General features: G+C 48.3%; 1 protein-coding gene across 2 annotated transcripts in view; it reads right to left on the bottom strand.

Moving 5' to 3' along the window:
• Positions 1 to 15,701, bottom strand: part of ADCY7 (adenylate cyclase 7) — a 105,485-nt gene that overhangs the window by 79,748 nt on the left and 10,036 nt on the right. Inside the window, exon 1 of one of the 2 annotated variants that reach the window (XM_075577021.1) lies at positions 11,489 to 12,710. The exons of the other annotated variant lie outside the window; for it this stretch is intronic. The gene's annotated coding sequence lies outside the window, so the exon portion shown is untranslated. Of the gene's footprint in view, positions 1 to 11,488; positions 12,711 to 15,701 lie in introns of those variants that run through there. 2 annotated transcript variants of the gene reach the window in all.

The raw sequence follows: 15,701 nt of genomic DNA, 5'->3' as shown, positions 1-15,701 counted from the left end.
CCGTTATCAGGGACCGTTATCAGGGACCGTTATCAGGGACCGTTATCAGGGAACTTTATCAGGGAACTTTATCAGGGAACTTTATCAGGGAACTATATCAGGGAACTATATCAGGGAACTATATCAGGGAACTATATCAGGGACCTTTATCAGGGAACTATATCAGGGACCGTTATCATGGACCTTTATCAGGGAACTTTATGTAGGGACTGAAACTTGATCCTGCCTTTCTGAATAAAGGAAGTGTTTGCAGTTAAGGATTCCTGTGAGTGCATCCTCACTACAATCTTTTCTGCAATTAATCTGTGTACGAAGCCCCCACGCACTGATTCTTGGAACCGTGAGTGCACTTTGATGTGTTATATATATTTATACACATATACTGTTTATATACTCTCATACATATATATATATATATATATATATGTATGTATATCTTCATTTATATAGCGCAGTTCATGTACATAGCGCGTCACAGCAGTGATACACGGGCTATCATAATAGAACACATAATGGGAATACGCGCTTGAGACATAAAAGTACCATTAAGAAAAAGAGTCCCTGCCCCGCAGAGCTTACACTCTAAGTGGTAAGTAGGAAGAACGTACAAACACAGTAGGAGGGAGTCCTGGTAAGTGCGTCTGCAACGGGCCAAGGGGATGTGAAGACTAAAAATGACGAGAAGGGGTCAAAGGTAAAGAACAATGGCGATCGCTGCGGACTGCTGCGTTAACCGACCCGCCGCTTCGGGCCTTGATGAATCCGACGCTTTGCCGTGTGCCGTTCTATGGCGCCAACGCACTCAATTGTAGGTTATTGCTCAAAGACAAACAACTCCAGACACTTTCACACTTCCAACCGAGCGGTCGTAAAAACCTGCGCACAAACACGCTGCTCGGCTGCCGCTTGTTCAAATATTTGCACAACTGCTTGTGGGTTCTTAGCTACGCTACTCTTTATTTGGATTTTGTCCCCCGCCAGACCCCCTCCCCCCCTCCCGCGCGCCCCCCCCCCCCAATGATCTGAAACAGGAAAACTCGTTAAAAATCGGCTGTGCGAGTCTGATTAACCCCTCGGCTGCCAGAAATGCCAAAGGGGTAATGTTAATTACCATCTGCTTAGCAACCCAGTACGGTGGAGAAAGTAATATACATATATATATCTTCTTATCACCACATATTAAGATAACAAAAAAGCGCAATTTTCCTTTTGCCGTCTTTTGAGATAAATATGAGAAGCAAATATTTACACGTTTAGGCACAAGTAAGCGTGCGTGCGTGTGTGTGTGTGTGTGTGTGTGTGTGTGTGTGTGTGTGTGTGTATATATATGTATATATAGCACGGTACTGATAATATAGCTGCAATATTGGCTCTGCAGTGAAAATTCAACGTGCTGGGTTCTATATGTGTTAACTCTTTCACTGCCAGGAAAGGGAATACCATGGATGTTGAGCGAGTGAAACATCCATCATTGTTCTGCATACTGTTTATATCCCGAGCGGTTTGGGTTTCCTGTACCCCAGGGGGTGCTCAACTCCAGTCCTCAAGCCCCCGCAACAGGTCAGGTCTTCAGGATATCCCTGCTTCAGCGCGGGTGGCTCAACCAGTGGCTCCCTGCTTCAGCACAGGCGGCTTCAATCATTGGCTCCCTGCCAGTGCCGGAGAGAAACAGTCCCCCGGGCAGGCTAATAATGTGTCGCCCCCTCCTCCTGCAGCGTCGGGGACGTCACGTGGCGACACTTTGCCATTACAATGGGACTCCACATGCCCCGTCCCGTTGTCATGGAAGCGCATCGCCACGTGACGTCGGGACGCCATCTTTAAATGTCCTTCGACACTGACGATGCTGCACAGGACAACGACATTTGAAGATGGCGCCGGGGTGGGAGTGCGCTGAGCCCCTTTTTGGACGGCGTCCCGGGGAAGTGCCCAGCCAGCCCGCCCCTCAATCAGTGGCTCAGCCGAAGACTGGAACACTTGTGCTGAAGCTGGAATATCCTTAAAACCTGACCTGTTGGGGGGGGAATTGGGGACTGGAGTTGAGAACCTCGGCTGTACCATATTCATCTACGCCGCATCCGCTGGGAGAATACGCCATGAATCCACTACCCCTTAAGAGTGAAAGGCTGGCTCGGGTCTTCCTGTGAGTCTCCCGCCCTCTGGCTTCTGTATAGTCTGCACTTTGCTGTTAATTTGCATGATTCAGCAGAAGTATAATATATTTATTATCATGTACCTGTATGGCACCAGCATACTCCGCAGAGCAGTACAATGTGGGAGGACCGGACACTCACATTGTATGACGAAGGAGTTACATATATGTGAAGACAAACAGAGACAGCAGGTAGGAGGGTCCTGGCCCAAGGAGCTTACGCTCTAGAAGTGAAGTATTACTGTTTGTTTCTTCTCGCTGTGCAAACACTATTGCAGACGGAATCAGTTCCTGCACCGCAGAGCTTGCAATCTAAAGGTGGAGGCGCAGGGAGATAAGGTGACTTGCCCAAGGTCACAAGAAGCGGACACGGATTCGAGCAGGGTTCACCCACTTCAGAGGCTGTGACGTTACCTAGTAGTCCATCAATCTTATTGCCCTACAATATATGTATAGAGAGCATTAATAGTACTAATAAGGGAGTCCCACTCACTAGCTAAGTCTCACTCACTGAGCAGGCAGTCTCACTCACATGCAAAGTCTCACTCACGTGCAAAGTCTCACTCATTGAGTAGGCAGTCTCTCTCACATGCAGTCTCACTCACGTGCAAAGTCTCACTCACTGAGCAGGCAGTCTCACTCACATGCAAAGTCTCACTCACTGAGCAGGCAGTCTCACTCACTGAGCAGACAGTCTCACTCACTGAGCAGGCAGTCTCACTCACTGAGCAGGCAATCTCACTCACTGAGCAGGCAGTCTCACTCAGTGAGAAGGCAGTCTCACTCACTGAGCAGGCAGTCTCACTCACTGAGCAGGCAGTCTCACTCAGTGAGAAGGCAGTCTCACTCACCGAGCAGGCAGTCTCACATCATTGTCCCACTCATTTCATCCTCATTACCCTCAAATGTCAATGGACTCACTCTTCCCAAAGAGAATATTTCCATGAAATTGCCATCTCTTAGCCCAAAACCCCTGAACCTCACTCACGGCCCCACACACTGTCCCCAAACCCCTGAAACTCACAGCCCCACACACTGTCCCCAAACCCCCAAACCTCACTCACAGCCCCACACACTGTCCCCAAACCACTAAACCTCACTCACAGCCCCACACACTGTCCCCAAACCCCCAAACCTCACTCACAGCCCCACACACTGTCCCCAAACCTCACTCACAGCCCCACACACTGTCCCCAAACCCCTAAACCTCACTCACAGCCCCACACACTGTCCCCAAACCTCACTCACAGCCCCACACACTGTCCCCAAACCCCCAAACCTCACTCACAGCCCCACACACTGTCCCCAAACCCCTGAAACTCACGGCCCCACACTCTGTCCCCAAACCCCTAAACCTCACTCACAGCCCCACACACTGTCCCCAAACCCCCAAACCTCACTCACAGCCCCACACACTGTCCCCAAACCCCCAAACCTCACTCACAGCCCCACACACTGTCCCCAAACCCCTAAACCTCACTCACGGCCCCACACACTGTCCCCAAACCCCTAAACCTCACTCACAGCCCCACACACTGTCCCCAAACCCCTAAACTCCACTCAGCCCCACACACTGTCCCCAAATCCTATGACACTTCGAACTCGGCCATGAATCTCTCTCCGACTCTGCGCATGTGTACGGAGGTTATGTAACTCTGGGAGTGTGGTTTCTCAGGAGACGCCAAACTTTACTCGCCGTTCAGGAGAACAGGAGGGTGAAGGATATCTCGTCAGCCCTAAACCCCACAGATAAGGGACGGGCTTGTTTACTCAGCGTATTCACAACAAAGAGACGCTCCTCCGTTTATCAAGCAGCCAATGTGCTTAGGGTATTTATGATGCAGAATTATGATGGCTTAGTACAAGAGTTGCACAACTCCAGTCCTCAAGGGGCACCAACAGGTCAGGTTTTCAGGATATCCCAGCTTCAGCGTAGGTGGCTCAAACAGTGGCTCAGCCACTGATTGAGCCACCTGTGCTGAAACAGGCTCTTCGACTGAGCCACTGATTGAGCCACCTGTGCTGAAGCAGGGATATCCTGACAAACCTGACCTGTTGGTGGCCCTTGAGGACTGGATTTGGCCAACCCTGGCTTGGCAACACGCAAACAATAATTACTTAGCGACTTAGGTGGATGATGTATCCTACAAAAATTGACACAAATTGTGTCATTTCCACCTTGCGTCTCCTTGCGTCTGGGTTCACGTCCTTTGTTCCAAGTTTCGCGCTGTTGGCGTCAGTTGTCGCGATTGGGGGAGTGACAATTGAAGGAGTTACACGACGCACAGATTATAATGATATGCATTGAACTCTACGTCTGCGCGCGTCACTTTTGTATCTTGTGTACGCGTCCCCCCCCCCAAAACAATCCGCCAGGCTCGAGGCGGCGTAAACTTTTCCGGATAACAATTTGCGTCAGATGTAAGACACACTCATTCGTCCGACGCAAAGGCGCGCAGAAAACCCAAGTTCTATTTGCACTTTCTCCGCGTTGGTACATCTGTTTCTATCTGCGCTATAGCGGCCAATTGAGTCGTTTTCACCCCAAAATTGCCTATTGACAATATTAAAAATAAAGGAAGAAATGGAAGCCTTTTTTTTTCTAAAACCGCTGTGTCCGTGGGCTCTATGTATCAACGGCAAAAGACGGACACAAAGTCGCGCTGAAATATGCCCGCGCCAGGCAGCGTGACATTTTCGGGGTGGGTGTGTCTGGCCGCGACGACATAAAGGATTTACGGAGGGTTTAAGGTATTATTCGCGGGGAGAAAGGGTTAAAACGTGACGCCCGAGGACATTTTCCCGAATGATTCAGACAGAGAGAACGTTTGGCGATATTAAGCGGGGGAAGTTCTCGGACGTTGCAGAGAAGCGCAAGGCGCTGTCGTACAACTGGCTATTTGATCCTGAGAAGGGCCGTTGACCGGATTCGGAAAGGAATGACATCATCGCCCTTCTTGAACGCACGCAAATACTCCGGCGTTTTTTATTGCCGACTCTCATTGGAACGAGATTACATTCTCCGGGCGTTTGCAGAGAAATGTATATATGTATATTTGGATTTATATAGCGCTTTTCAAAACTACAATATTAATACTTAACGTAGCTGTATCTACACATACACACGCCCAGTATTACCTCTAATTTGTTACTGGACAGAGCAACCAAATACAGGACAGTCCGGTTCAATACTGGACACCTGGAAACCCTATCTTAAAGGTTGGACATCTTTTTAGATGGGAAAGGTATACAGGGATATACCAAATAAGTAAACATGGGAAGGATGTTGATCCAGGGAGTAATCCGATTGCCAATTCTTGGAGTCAGGAAGGAATTTATTTTTCCCCTTATGAGACATCATTGGATGATGTGACTCTGGGGTTTTTTGTTTGCCTTCCTCTGGATCAATAAGTAAGTATAGATATAGGAAAAAGTATCTGTTGTCTAAATTTAGCACAGGTTGAACTTGATGGACGTATGTCTTTTTTCAACCTCATCTACTATGTAACTATGTAACTATGTATGTGACTATGTAACTGTGTGACTGTAACTATGTAACTATGTAACTGTGTAACTATGTATGTGACTGTGTAACTATGTAACTATGTTCGTGACTATGTAACTGTAACTGTGTGACTATGTAACTATGTATGTGACTGTAACTATGTAACTGTGTAACTATGTATGTAACTATGTAACTGTGTAACTATGTATGTGACTATGTAACTGTAACTGTGTGAGTATGTAACTATGTATGTGAAACTATATGTAACTATGTATGTGACTATGTAACTATATCTTCAAATCCCTAATAAAGGCAGTATAGGGAGATAGCCAGTTTCTTAGTATTCCTAGGTTTATTAAGACTGTGGTAAGTTTTGTATGTATGTAGGTATATCTTTATTTATATAGCGCCACATAGCGCTTTACAATACACGGGACATAATAATATAGCACACAGTGGGAATATGCGCTCCAGACATAAAAGAAAAGGAAAAGTAGTCCCTGTCCCGAAGAGCTTACAATCTAAGTGGGGAGTGGGGAGAACTTACAGACACAGAAGGTGTGCGTTCTGGTAAGTGCGTCTGCAAGGGGCCAAGGTCAGTGTATGTGAGAGTTTTGGGGTCTTATTAAGGTTTTGTTTTTTCCCGATCCCCCGAAATCCTCCGATTATTACAGCCTTGTCACCCACGTGAAGACCTTCAGGGATAATATAAACTTATTAAATAGCCTTATTACGAGCCTCTGATTGAGCCATTTGTGCTGAAGCAGGGACTGATTGAGCGACCTGTGTTCAAGCAGAGACATATTGAGTCACCTATGCTGAAACAGGGACTAATTGAGCCACTGTGCTGAAGCAGGGACTGATTGAGCCACCTGTGCTGAAGCTGGGATATCCTGAAAACCTGACCTGTTGGGGGGTCTTGAAGACTGGAGTTGAGCCAGGTATAGGTACATTATGCATCAAAAGCATGTTTTCTAGCTGATGGAGCGTCAAAGGGTTAAAAGGCAAGCACAGGACATGTGTTAGTAGAGGGGGTGGCACTTTTAAGAAACCCCCCCGCATGAAACCCCCTTATAATGAGACTTCAAACCAATACTCGCGATTTCCGACTGATCCGGGAACACAGTCTGGGGTGGGATCCCAGAAACCTTAGTGACAACACATGCGGATTTAACAATGAGCAGGCACTCCAGGAGATGGGATACCCCTAAGGGAATTACCAGACCCCACGGGGTACCGGAGAATAGGAACTCAAGGTGAACAAAGGTTGTGAAAATCATTGCGGCTTTAAACCCGGACACTGCGTCTTCAGACGTTAAGTAACCCAGAGAGAATAAAGGTCGTTCACTCCCCATTTTTAATATCATTTTTTTAAAGCAGTTTTGGGGTTTTTAACGTGTTATATTCAATTTTAGTTCGCTCTAGGAAATGGCGGTATAATTTCCCTGCAAAATCCGTCGCGACTTCCTATTGGACGGCGTGGAAGTAATTAAGCGATATATTTACTGGTATCTCGGGAAGCAGGGGGTCCCCGGCGGTGGCGTGTGTCAGCTCTGGGGACCCCCGTTTCCATCCTGCTAAATATATATATATAATATATATATATTTACATCTATTTGAAAGGGAAGCGTGTTCACAGCGATTATTTACACAGGATCTTAGTGTAATCGGATGTCTTTGGCCCGTGTAAAGTAACTGTGTCACTGTGTAACTGCGTCACTACGTAACTGTGTCACTGCGTCACTGCGTCACTGCGTCACTACGTAACTGTGTCACTGTGTCACTGTGTCACTGCGTCACTGCGTAACTGCGTCACTGCGTCACTGCGTCACTGTGTCACTGTGTCACTATTGTGTAACTGTGTCACTGTGTCACTATTGTGTCACTGTGTCACTGTGTAACTGTGTCACTGTGTCACTGTGTAACTGTGTCACTGTGTCACTGTGTAACTGATTTGTATCTTGTGGAACAATATTTCTGTCGCTTTCTCTGGGAAACACCGGATTCGACGGCTTCACAAGTACGTTGCAAACAAAGGCCGCGCCTATAGTGCCGTCAATGGCGACGGCGACACGACGGGTGATGTCACCCGTCGCCACCGGCGAAAGTTATATTTCGCCGGCCAGCGGCGTCGCGTAACTCCGGCAATTTGATTGGTTCCAGGGCTGTGACGCGACAGCCCTTGAAAAATCAAATTTTGCCGGCTACCAGTTTTCGCGATTGCGACGTCGCTCCGTCGCTTTGTCGCCGTCGCGCGCACTATAAGCGCACGCGGCGGCAATGCTTTTGTTTTCGGTCGCCGGCACTATAATCACGGCCAAAGAACAGAGCGAAAAGCACTGCTCATCTGTGGCTTTGAGGACTGACAAACAGTCTGATCCCTGAAAAGACGTTACATGCAATGTATAATTATTAGTAATGTTAGGTCTCGCGTATATAGCATCAGGGCGACGCTGACTAAGAACTCCTCACTTATTACACGCCCAGATCCGGCAAAAACCCTACAGGGAAATTTAACGGAACCAGAACGTGGACATTTCTCTCCCCCCCGTCTCTCTGCCTTATAAAAGTCTGCTGACACAAATAAAACAATAAATTAACCTCTTCAGTGCCGTCGGCCACGGACCCCACTGGCACTAGCGCTGGTCGCGTGATCGCTTCCTGCTCCCGTAATGTCCGCGGGGCGGCGCCCCGTGCAGAACGCTGACCGCTCCCCTGAAAGCAAAGAGCCCCCATAACGCACAGCGTACATCACAAGGGCCCCCTGGGGTTCCCCCCGTGTATGGCGTACGTCGTGTGTCAGTGGGGCACTGAAGGGGTTAAAATAGAAACAAACAGACTGTTAATCTGATTTAAAGCCGCGATCCCCTTACATATATATTAGAACTTTACCTAAAATGACCCCCAAAGCTCAGACCCCGATGTCCAGATATTTGTACGGTTTGTTTTGTGCCGGTTTTCACAAAGAAAAGCTACAAACGCGGCCACGGGGTCACAGCCACCATTTTGTGTTCGGCAGGCACATATTCTGCCCGTTGAGGGAGTCAATGGGGTCCCCAAGTGTCGGGGGGCTACAGAGGAGTTCCGGGGGGACCCACTGGCTCAACAGGAGCCCGGAATGGGGCCTGGCAAGTCGGGTTTGTCTATAAGCAGTGTGGCACTTTTTTAGCTAAGGTTTGTTTGCGCAAACAATCGCCGCCAATGTGTAAATGTATCGATTCTCCCTGGCACCAGCGCCATACACAAATACAAAGCCGCAAACGCGTGTTTCTAGTAATAACATCAGATACAATCTCTCTCCTTCCTGCGCTGATGTCAAACGGAAAGATACTAGTGGCCAGGATTATTTATTTATTAAACACGCAGATACCCAACAAGCTCCGGGAATATATAGGTATTGCACTGTGCATTTTTGTCACATTGGAAGTAGCTTTGGACATCTCTGTCTGTTTTTTGTTATTTATTTATTAACCAGGAAAAAACACAGAGGGTCACCTCTCGTTTTCAGGCAATTTAGAGTGTAAGCTTCTCGGAGCAGGGACCTTGTGACCTATATAAGGCACTCTAAGGATGTCTTCTGCCTCCCACTTTTGTATCTAAGGCTGCGGTCCCAGTCACTGCCACAGCGCAGGGCTCGGCGTGCGCTGTGCGTGTAAGCACCGCCCCTCAATGGGGAAGGGCCCAGTACTCACCTTCACGCTGAAGGTGCAGCCGCGCCGTATTGCAAGATTTTTTAAACTCAATGAAATTGAGTTTAAACCTTGCGGCAGAGGCGTGGCCACGCCCCCACCGGCGGTTCACCCAATGAGGGCGAACCTGACGCGTGACGTGATGGCCACGCCCTGCAAATCCCCGACCACGCCCCCTCCCTCTTCTCCTGGAGACCGCAGATCGCGGTTAGCGCTGTGCACGCGCCCCCCCCCCCCCCCCCCCCCCCGCCGGGCGCGCGTGTCACAGTTATGACTGTGACCGCAGCCTTAAGCCCTCTCCCGCCTAAAATCGTTCTCACTCACTGCCCCGCACCCCTGGGATGCCCTTCCTTTCAATACCCGGCGGGGGTCACTCCCGTGGCCTGTAAGAAGCTGTGACTTCACCGGGAGATGACATCACAGACTTCCTATTGGTTACCCTGCGGCCATGTTTGTTACTTTGGCGGCCATGTTTGTCATTTTGGCGGCCATGTTTATCGTGTTGTGCCTGTGCTGAAGCAGGGATATCTCCTGAAAACCTGGCCTGTTGAAAACTGGAGTTGGCCACCCCTGTGTGGGTGTACTAACAATGTTAATCGTTGAATAAATTATTATTTTTAATTTGACAAGACCTGTGACTGCCTATTTCAAATATATGGTGCGTGTGCGTGTGCGTGTGCGTGCGTGTGTGTGTGTGTGTGCGTGTGCGTGTGTGCGTGTGTAAGAACAGAAAGTGAATCCCTGCGCTTCTCCCATTGGAATAGCAATAAATGGGGGAATAAATATACATAGTGCAAACTAAACCTGTAAAATAAAGGAGACTTTTGGTTACATCCTTTGATCAAAAAAGCCTGCTAACCAGCGTCAAGGTAAGTCTCAATAGCAGGTCCCTATAGATATATATAGATATATATATAGTGCAGAATTAATGAGTACTTCAGTATTAGGTGATACCTTTTTTATTTGGACTAACAATTGATGTAGTAGGACATAGAGTTATTGAGACATTGCTGTTGATATAACTTGTAAATCACTATTGTGACCTGAGGAAGAGAGGAGAACTCTCGAAAGCTTGTCTTATAATATCAATTGTTAGTCCAAATAAAAAAGGTATCAGCTAATATTGAAGTACTCATTTATTCTGCACTATCGCAACTGGACTAACATGGCTATTTCTGTATATATATACCTTATACATACCTTATATAATATGCCTTTTTTATATATATATATATATTACACATTTTAAGTTAAGGTGGGTGAAAAAGGCAAAAAGAAACCTCCACAGACCTGTCTAAGGCCGCGCTTATAATGCCAGCGACGGCGGCAAAACATATGTATTGCTGCCATGACGTGCGAGTCACCTCATCGCTCTGTGCCTCAGGTACCATGATTAGAGTGTAAGCTCTTCAGGGGAGAAATGCAGTGTGCGTGCGAAATTCTTTGTACAGCGCTGCGGACACTGTCAGCGCTATACAAATATTTTTATTACTATAAAGCCATGTTTTGGGCTCTTCACATCATATCGAGCACTGAGCGAGCGGAGCTTATTGAGACATTGACAATGGCCATGGGTTCTGTTTTTATTTAATGTTCACGTCCCTTATGTCACATAGTAGATGAGGTTGAAAAAGACGTACGTCCATCAAGTTCAGCCTGTGCTAAATTTAGACAACATATACTTTATTCTATATCTATACTTACTTATTGATCCAGAGGAAGGCAAACAAATAACCCCAGAGTCACATCATCCAATGATATCTTATAAGGAGAAAAATAAATTCCTTCCTGACTCCAAGAATTGGCAATCAGATTAATCCCTGGATCAACATCCTTCCCATGTATACTTATTTGGTATATCCCTGTATACCTTTCCCATCTAAAGAGATGTCCAACCTTTTTTTAAACATATCTATTGTATGTGCCATCACAGTCTCCATTTGCTTTATACATTGTATTTATCAACTTTGATTCCCCCCTCCCATTAAAAACATTATTTGGGATTATTTTATCAAGGAGATTAAAATGACTAAAGAAGAAATATTATAGATATTGTCCGTGGGTTAACGTGCTCTATCACACGTGTCCCTATAATAACCCAGCTGTGTCACTCACATGAAATCAGGTACATGTGTCACTGACCTGCAGCTCAACGGAGATGTCCCAGTGCTGGGGGTCCTGTCCCAGTGCCGGGGGTCCTGTCCCAGAGGTGGGGGTCCTGTCCCAGAGGTGGGGGTCCTGTCCCAGTGCTGGGGGTCCTGTCCCAGTGCTGGGGGTCCTGTCCCAGTGCTGGGGGTCCTGTCTCAGTGCTGGGGGTCCTGTCCCAGTGCTGGGGGTCCTGTCTCAGTGCTGGGGTCCTGTCCCAGTGCTGGGGGTCCTGTCCCAGAGGTGGGGGTCCTGTCCCAGAGGTGGGGGTCCTGTCTCAGTGCTGGGGGTCCTGTCCCAGTGCTGGGGGTCCTGTCCCAGTGCTGGGGGTCCTGTCCCAGTGCTGGGGGTCCTGTCTCAGTGCTGGGGGTCCTGTCCCAGTGCTGGGGGTCCTGTCCCAGTGCTGGGGGTCCTGTCCCAGTGCTGGGGGTCCTGTCTCAGTGCTGGGGGTCCTGTCTCAGTGCTGGGGGTCCTGTCCCAGTGCTGGGGGTCCTGTCCCAGAGGTGGGGGTCCTGTCCCAGAGGTGGTGGTCCTGTCTCAGTGCTGGGGTCCTGTCCCAGAGGTGGGGGTCCTGTCTCAGTGCTGGGGTCCTGTCCCAGAGGTGGTGGTCCTGTCCCAGTGCTGGGGGTCCTGTCCCAGAGGTGGTGGTCCTGTCTCAGTGCTGGGGTCCTGTCCCAGAGCTGGGGGTCCTGTCCCAGAGGTGGGGTCCTGTCCCAGTGCTGGGGGAACTGTCTGCCTGTCTGTGTTAGGGTCTTTCTCTGTTCCCTGCTGGTCTTGTGTCCCGGGCTGTGGGTGCTGTGTCCCGGGCTGTGGGTGCTGTGTCCCGGGCTGTGGGTGCTGTGTCCCGGGCTGTGGGTGCTGTGTCCCGGGCTGTGGGTGCTGTGTCCCGGGCTGTGGGTGCTGTGTCCCGGGCTGTGGGTCCTGTGTCCCGGGCTGTGGGTGCTGTGTCCCGGGCTGTGGGTGCTGTGTCCCGGGCTGTGGGTGCTGTGTCCCGGGCTGTGGGTGCTGTGTCCCGGGCTGTGGGTGCTGTGTCCCGGGCTGTGGGTCCTGTGTCCCGGGCTGTGGGTGCTGTGTCCCGGGCTGTGGGTGCTGTGTCCCGGGCTGTGGGTGCTGTGTCCCGGGCTGTGGGTGCTGTGTCCCGGGCTGTGGGTGCTGTGTCCCGGTGAGAAAGCAGTGAGAGGAGCCGCTAACAGAGCCCGCCCCGTGTGTCAGAGAGAGAGAGAGAGAGAGAGAGAGAGAGAGAGAGAGAGAGTGTGTGAGTGTGTGAGTGTGTGAGTGTGTGAGTGTGTGAGTGTGTGTGTGTGTGTGTGTGTGTGTGTGTGTGTGTGTGTGTGTGTGTGTGTGTGTGTGTGACAGAGAGAGAAAATGAGATGAAGTGTGTGTTTGGTGTGTGTGTGTGTGTGTGTGTGTGTGTGTGTGTGTGTGTGTGTGTGTGTGTGTTACACAGGTACAATTCTAGCTGTATGATGCTTGCACAGGGTATGGAAATGTATATGCAGGACTCACGTATAAGTAAAGAAGAAAATGACTTAAGTATCAACTTTGTAATCTTATTTCTTTATAGATGTGAATATGCATGTGTCTATATACCTGTATACAGTACATACACACAATACACATAGGGCGTTTGTACTAAGTAGTGTTTCGTCCATAAGGCATATTCAGGCGCTGGAAACCTCTTACAGCTCTGTGATTTTAATAGGCTATGGTGTAATATTTCCACTAGTAAATATGGAGGCTGCATTATGTGGGTAATTAAAAACACTGGATAAAGCTAGAAAGATTACGCAGAATGCACCTTTTATAAAAATAATTACATCATTGTCGTATATTGCACAATAATTATAACTCGTGCGGCTTTATAAAACCGCCCCATATAACCCCTCCCTATAACTCCTCCTATTACCCCATATAACCACTCCCTATAACTCCTCCTATTGCCCCATATAACTGCTCCCTATAACTCCTCCTATTGCCCATATAACTGCTCCCTATCACTCCTCCATTTACCCCATTTAATCTCTCCCTATAACTCCTCCTATTGCCCCATATAACCTCTCCCATAACTCCTAATACTCCATATAATCGCTCCCTATAATTCTTCCTAATACTCCATATAACCTCTCCCTATAACTCCTCCTATTGTTTCATATAACCTCTCCCTATAACTCTTCCTATTTCCCTATACAACCTCTCCCTATAACTCCTATTGTTCCACGTAACTACTCCCTGTAACTCCTCCGATTGCCCCATATAATAGCTCCCTACAACTCCTATTGCCCCATATAACCACTCCCTATATCTCCTCCTATTGCCACATATAACAGCTCCCTACAATTCCTCCTATTACCCCATATAACAGCTCCCTACAACTCCTATTGCCCCATATAACCGCTCCCTATAACTCGTCCTATTGCCCCATATAACCCCTCCCTATAACTCCTCCTATTACCCCATATAACCGCTCCCTATAACTCCTCCTATTACCCCATATTACCGCTCCCTATAGCTTCTCCTATTACCCCATATAACCGCTCCCTATAACACGTCCTATTGCCCCATATAACCGCTCCCTATAACTCCTCCTATTATCCCATATAACCCCTCCCTATAACTCCTCCTATTACCCCATATAACCCCTCCCTATAACTCCTCCTATTACCCCATATAACCCCTCCCTATAACTCCTCCTATTACCCCATATAACCGCTCCCTTATAACTCCTCCTATTACCCCATATAACCGCTCCCTATAGCTTCTCCTATTACCCCATATAACCACTCCCTATAGCTCCTCCTATTACCCCATATAACCGCTCCCTATAACTCCTCCTATTACCCCATATAACCCCTCCCTATAACTCCTCCTATTACCCCATATAACCCCTCCCTATAACTCCCCCTATTACCCCATATAACAGCAGGTCTGAGTATGTATAGAACACATTCTTTATTACATGATCACTTTGGAGTCAGGTTAAGGCGTCCGTCCTTCATAGCACCGACATGTTCTAATTGTACCCAAATCTGCCCCCTAGATGTATATATTCATGTATTTATTAACGTGAGACTTGGGAGAGTTTGACTTCTCCTGACTGCCCCCTTGTGTGATGTCACTGTGTGATGATGTCACCGTGTGATGATGTCACCGTGTGATGATGTCACCGTGTGATGATGTCACTGTGTGATCAGCGACCGCTTGTCCAGGGTCCCCTCTCCCCACCTCCCCTTATCTTTACTGGTTCTCTGATAAGGACAGTAGGGATAGGGGGGGGGGGGAAAGAAAACACTTCATCTTGGAACTAATTTCTCCCCAAAATGAAAGCAGCCACACCTTTGCTTTTAGCGTGGTTAGATTTGTTTGGCCATTTAAATGACTGTCCTGGAGGTGGCTGCACTGTATACATCTTGGGAGACTTTCAAACCTCAGCCTGCCTCAGAGAAAGAGATAACCTAAACACAAGGCGCCTCTTACCGTCTCCGCATGATAAGAAAAGGATCTTTGCCCCATCCAGATATAACGCAAAGTTGAGTGCAAAGTGCACACGCAAGGCGTGTTAACCGTGCGTTACCATGATCCACAGGGGTAATAGCCCCTAATCTTTCCCCCCTGGGCGGCCCCCCTTTCTAACATGGATAGGAAGCAGGGGGTCTCCGGAGAATAACCGCTTTCATTTCAGCCCCAGAGACCCCCTGTACCCGGGAGTAGGGGGTGTATGTGTCACCCGCAAATAAACAACTTCATGGGTTCAAATCCCGCGACAGATAATCATCTGCTAATAATCCTACATGATAATGACAGTGTAAGCAGCACTGTACGTTGAATTGTGGCGTTTGCATTATAACAGTATATTAATGTACCGTGCCGAAATACGGGGGGTCTTACTATGAGACCACAAGTGCAACGAACGGCAAAAAAGAAACATGTATGTATAAAATACCAACTGCACGCCTGGCATGTATGGATGTATGTAGCGCCCGGTGTACTCAGCGCTTTACAAAAGAGGCAGTAGGGGGAATTATAATACAAACAAAGCCAGACAATAGGAAAGGAAATCCCTGCCCCGGAGAGCTTACAATCTAAGTGGCATGATGGGAGATTTATAGAGACAGCAGGCGAGGGGATAAGTGCAGTGGATGGCAGTACCTGGCCTTTCGTGGTGGTTAAGTGGAGTGGATGGGAGTGCCTGGCCTTCACGGTGGGTAAGTGG

The sequence above is a fragment of the Ascaphus truei genome, chromosome 19 (genome assembly GCF_040206685.1).
Source record: "Ascaphus truei isolate aAscTru1 chromosome 19, aAscTru1.hap1, whole genome shotgun sequence".
NCBI classification, from domain to species: Eukaryota; Metazoa; Chordata; class Amphibia; order Anura; family Ascaphidae; genus Ascaphus; species Ascaphus truei.
The sequence above is the reverse complement of the archived record's forward strand: the minus strand, read 5'-3'. Positions and strand labels throughout refer to the sequence as shown.